This window comes from Castor canadensis, chromosome 12, assembly GCF_047511655.1.
Source record: "Castor canadensis chromosome 12, mCasCan1.hap1v2, whole genome shotgun sequence".
In the NCBI taxonomy this organism is placed as follows: domain Eukaryota; kingdom Metazoa; phylum Chordata; class Mammalia; order Rodentia; family Castoridae; genus Castor; species Castor canadensis.
This window is the reverse complement of record NC_133397.1, coordinates 68,805,933-68,811,932: the sequence shown is the minus strand read 5'-3', so window position 1 is coordinate 68,811,932 and position 6,000 is coordinate 68,805,933.

Sequence of the window (6,000 nt, the reverse complement as noted above, 5' to 3'; positions counted from 1 at the left end):
ACTAGCTCCATTCTCCTACACTTATGTGCATTTAGTTATTTTATTTTTAATTGCTTAAAAACTTGATTCCATGTTAGGAAATTCATTCATTTCACAAATAAAAACTTGAATTTTGTCATCTACATATTTTTTATAGGTTTTTTTTTCAGTTTTGTTGTTTTCTAAGTAATCTGTAATTGGAATTAGTCCAGCTAATATCAACTATGTATTTAAAACATTTTTATTTAACTTCCAAATGCCTTTTGTTGTGATTTTTATGAGTATTTGTTGAAATTTTATGATTTGTTAGTAATTAGCTAATTATACTTGCAGAAAATATCAAGTATTATTCTTTTGAAATTTAATGTAGTTTAATTTTTTTTAAGAAACAATTTTTTAAAATTTGAAACACAAAATGTATTTTCAACCAGTTAAAGTTTAATGTATTCAGAGTAAGCACATAATAAGTCCTCAAAGATGTCCTACTGTTTTGCCAAAAATCTATTCAAAAGCTCATGCCTACAGCAGCGTTGGGGCAATAAGCCAACCTCCTAAAGCAGGGCAGGTGGTGGGTCATGGAGCTGATCTCCTGGGACAGAGGGCAGTACTGAAAATTGAATTGCCCCATCTTGGTGGTGAGGAGCTGACCAAACATAATTGCAGCTGAAGGGCATGCAGTTGCTGCCTGGTGAAAACAACAGCTATGACCACCCTGCACAAACTGGCAGACCTACTTCACTTTGCAATTGCAACTAACCCTGTGCACAGAGGGAACCAAATCCTACTCACAAGCCAGTCACCTGGTGAGACCAATCAGAGCTTCTGCTTGTACGCAAATACCAGGATCTGTTGCCTAAGGAATAACTCCAAACTTTTTACCAAAAGAGTGAACATTTTTATGTTCCTGTACCTGGTGGGTTTTTTTTTGTGCGTGTTGTGTCAGTTTTTCTGTATTACTAACTTCACCATCACTATTTTATTATCCCTATTCTTACCCCCTTCACTTTCTCTCCCTTCCCTTTGTTACAATCCATTCTTCTCCCTTGCAACTATTCTTTCTGCCCCTTCTCATCTACTCTCTCCCCCTGTGTTCACATCCCTCTTCTATCTTTCCCCAACCTGTCACCATACTAACCCTCCCTCCTACACACTCACTACTTGCTGACTAGCTTACTGTACAAACTGTATACACCCCAAGCCCCCTGAAATCCCTGACACAGCACCCTCCACTGCAACAACAGTAATACACCCAAACATGCACAGAGGCCACAAAAACCAGCATCCCCCAAATCTCTTCCCCCACCCACCCATCCCTTTTCCGGCCCCCCTTTGTAGTGCCACATCTACCAATTACCCAAGTTTCTATATATAGCTAATAACCATTAGCCCCCCCACCAATTCCCCCTACTTATAGATATTATCACCAAGGGGTTTTACATATAATATGTAAACAACTGTTCTAGCATTGAACCTGTGAATTTGTTGCTACTAAATTACACCTTCAAGCCAGGGACAGAAAGATCACATAAACCTAGCTAACAACCAAGTCAGTCACAACACAAAAATTAAATCTAGGAAAACAAAACAGGCAATTAAAGCCACCAACTACCCTATCAACAACATAGTTGCACAATACTAAGAGGAGCGATAGGAAGAAGAGGAAAGGTTGGAAACCACTCTCCTCAGAAGAATAATTTGATAGAGGATTCAGTGGGAAATGAAGAAAATTCATACCCAGTTTCCAACCTCAAACAAAGCAATGATAAATGTCACCAAGAACCAGTGACTCATACACACACACACACACACACACACACACATACACACACAAACAAAACAAAACAAAACAAAAACCTCAAAGAGGAAATCTTGGAAGAAATCTCTGAGAAATTCATGGAGAAGATACTAGACATTGTTAATGAGAATATACAAGATGCACTCAAGAAATTTCAAGACACCAAAAATGAAGAACATCAGAAGAAATAGAAACAAATAAATGAACTCAGAAAGGACTTCAACTAACACCAAATTAAAACAAAGAACACAATTAAAAAAAAGACATATATCAATTAAAGATGACAACACACAATATAAAAGAGGAGTTGAACAAAGATATGGAAAACCTTAGGAAAAAGAATCATACAGAAATCCTGGAAAGAAAAAGTCCCTTTATTGAAACAAAAACACAGTGGAAGGCCACTCCATCAGACTAGAACAAGTGGAAGAAAGAATCTCAGAGCACAAAGATACAATAGAAATTAAAGAAAAAACAAGAAATATTAGTCAAACATCTCAAGATCTGTGAAAGGAATATGCAAGAAGTCTGCAATTCCATCAAAAGAACAAACCTGAGAATCATGGGCATTGAAGAAGGAGAAGAGGTCAAAGTCAAAGGGATATGTAATATACTCAATAAAATAATAACACAAAATTGCCCAAATCTTGAGGAAGTTTTGCCCATTATGATATAGGAAGCCTCTAGGACACCAAATAAACTTGACCAAAATAGAATCTCACCATGGCATATTAACATTAAAACAACAAAAACAGCTGTTGTAGTGCTATCAGTCTCAATTATCTTCCTAAAATGCTGTATACTATAAAAATAACTAGATGTTCTGGCAATTGCTAAACTGCTTTTCATTATTTTCCTCATGACTATTATAAGTCTTTTCATTCACAGTCTGGATCCTTCTTGGAAACATTTATAATCAAATTCAACAATGACTCTAACAAATACTTATTTGTCAACTGAGTCAGCTTTTAAATATTTGCTTTTGTATGCTCTTTGTAAAACTTTTAACTGTTGTTTATTGACATTCTGTAGAAATTTTAAGATGTCAGGACATCAGTATAATACAGACAAAATTAGAAATGAATGCCAGGTAAGCCCAATTCTTCTAAACCTCTTTTGTATCTTAAAGTTGGCTAAAAGGATCAAGTTGGCACTGATTCCCACCTGTCCTGCTTGTTACTCCTCCCCATCCCAATGTGGGACCAAATCAACATCCAGAAAAAAGCTATTTCTGGTGACAGGAAACTTTCATTAACCCGAATGGTTATTGATGAAATATTAAGAGGAAACTATTCAGAGACAAATGGTTTGTAGACAAAGGGGGAAAGCTGTCACAATCTAGATGCAATCACTTATGCCAGACTTCACAAAACTTACTAAAGTCAAGAGGTTTTAAGGAAATATTCTTACTCATGGCTATTAGAGATCCAAACCCTTGCAGGCACCTCTGACAGAGGGCAAACTCACATTTTTGGCCAAGTTCTTTTATGTAAATAAAGACAAAAATGACATTTCTATGGGCTCTAAACATATCTAGGTAATCTATGCTCATGGAATTATTTTAAAATAGGTATCCCTACATAATTTACTTAACTGGATTCTGTCTGACTTTTACTTCCTCTGTATTATGCTTTATAATAATGTTTACTGTTTTAGACTTAAACAAGTACTTTTGACTTTGCTGTCAGCTGTCCACTTCTTTTGTACTAATTTATCACTGGCCAAAAACGCCTCATTGTCTCAGGATTAAAAAGCAAATGTTCAAAAGTAAACATAAGAGTTACTTAAACTACTTTTGCTGAAAAGCACTGACTCCTTATTTGGATCACAAATTAACTAAAAGTAGAAAAAATATATGATGACATCTCTCTACTTTGTATTTGTCTTTTCTCTGAGTCATTTTCTTTACAGTCACCTATTACCGCCTTGAAATCAAAAAAGAACAAAAATAATCAATAACATCTACATTACAAGGGACTGAAACTATCCCCAACAGTAGACCACCCTCTAGATAACAACTCTGAAACTTCTCCATAAACAAGAAGTAAGGTAATGGTCAACCAGAACACATCTGGACTGCTCAACTGGGACAAAACCATTGTCACCTGTCCCTCGTTCTTTTGTCTACTTAAATCTATAGGCCATATCTGTACCCCAAAGATCCCTTGGTTTTCCTTGTTATGCTGATAACTATTGACCCATACATATTTAACTCATGTCTTGCTTCATCTCCAAAATGTTACATTCCTTATACAGGTGGTCATTCAAAACCATGTCCATAATGTACTCATACTTCTACCAAAAAAATAATGCTATTATTATGCAACCATTCCACGGTCATTCTTGATGCCATTAAGAGACTTCCAGAACTTGTTGTCAATCTCTGACAACAAATAACAGAAAGCTAGAAACAGTGGTCTTCCTGGGCTAAGTGAATGCCATGGATGGTCCTTCTATTGGAACCCCTTATTTTTTTCTTCATTCTGCTATTAGACCTTGTCTCTTTCAGATGCTTTTTCACTTTGCTTTGTCTAGGATATTACCCAAAAGCAGATTAATCCAGTCTGGTTCCTCCTATGGGCCCGCTACAGTTGTCTAGAGCAAGAAGACCCTGCCAATATCCTCTCCCCTTAAGACACCTTAATGCCCCATTGCATCAGGAAGTAACTAAATGAAATTCCATCATCCCTTTTCCAAAAATGTACACATATCAGAAGGCAAGAAAGTTAGAGTGAACAGTAAGGCCAGCCATGTTAGGACAAGACCCCCTCCCCCTACCAGGTGGCTTACTGAAAACTCCCCACCTGACCCAAAAGACTGACAAGGGGACAGTTGTAAATCTTTATCTCCAGGTGGATGCCAAGGACAGTTGAGCAGATGAGTCATCTAACCACAGCCTATCTTCTTTAGTTGCCCAGCAACAGCAACTAATTCTTAGTGACCAACAAGAAAATATTCCCACCTAGATACCTCCCCCAAGCTAGAGCCATGGGCTCTAGCTCTCCTGCTGGAGACCCCATCCACAGGCTCTCTTTTCCAAATAAGTCCTGTGCTGATGTTGAGTTTCTCCCAGCCTATCCTTCCATGCTTCTCTCCAGTCAAACATGGACATGTTACTATAACTATCATACTTTTGGTATTAATTCTATTATCTATACACACACACATATACACAAATTAATATACACACACATTTATAGTCCTAGGGATCAGATGGAGGACCTTGTAATGCTAGGTAAGTGCTCTACCACTGAGCCTTTAGGGTTTTTGAGATTACATCTCACTACAGAGTCCAGGTTAGCCTTAAACTACAGATCTTCCTGTCCATTCCTCCTGAATGCTGGGATTATAGAAATGTACCACTATGCTTGGCTTATTACATATAATTTTAAGCTTTTCCTGTTATATTGTATATCATAATTATTATATATTTGTTCACTATTCAATTAATATGTATCGAAATGTAACCAAAACTGAGTTAAAGAGTTGGCTAAAACAGGGATGTTTTGCCCTCACAAATCTCACTGTTTAGTCAGAAAAATAGAAACATATATGTATACATGATATATATATATATATATATATATATATACACACACACATATATACATTATGTATTTGTATGTGTAGGATATGTTTGTATGTATATGTCTGTATGTGCTTGTTTAAACAGCTACATGCTTATATATGTATAAATTATAGATATAACATTTATGTACTTATTTATATTTGTACTTGTCAATAAATAATCACTTAGAAAACAAAAGCAAGGTAAGGGAATAGGATATAACAGACTTGGAGACTGTTCAGATGAAGGAAAGTAAGTGCAGTCCCAAAGGAAGAGGAGTCCATCCTGGGAAAACCCAGGACGTGAACAATCCAGACAAATGGAATAGTATGCACAAAAGCTGTGAGGTGAGAATGAGCTTGCAGTGCAATAGGACAGCATGAAGGTCAGTATAACTAAAATAGTCATAAAATTAACAGGAGACAGTCAGATAGTAATATTAGGTTAAAGACTTAAAAAAAAATCATTGCAATAATAGCCAAGCAAGGGACTCATTTGAAAGCTATTTTCTTTGTGTGGGTGAAACATGCGTGGAGTATGTGGTAGCAGTGTGTGTGGAGAAGACTGGTTAGATATGGGGTATATTTTCAACTGAAAGCTGAGTTCTCTTGTGGATTAATTTTGCACATGATACAAAAGCAATAGTGTAAGTGTTATC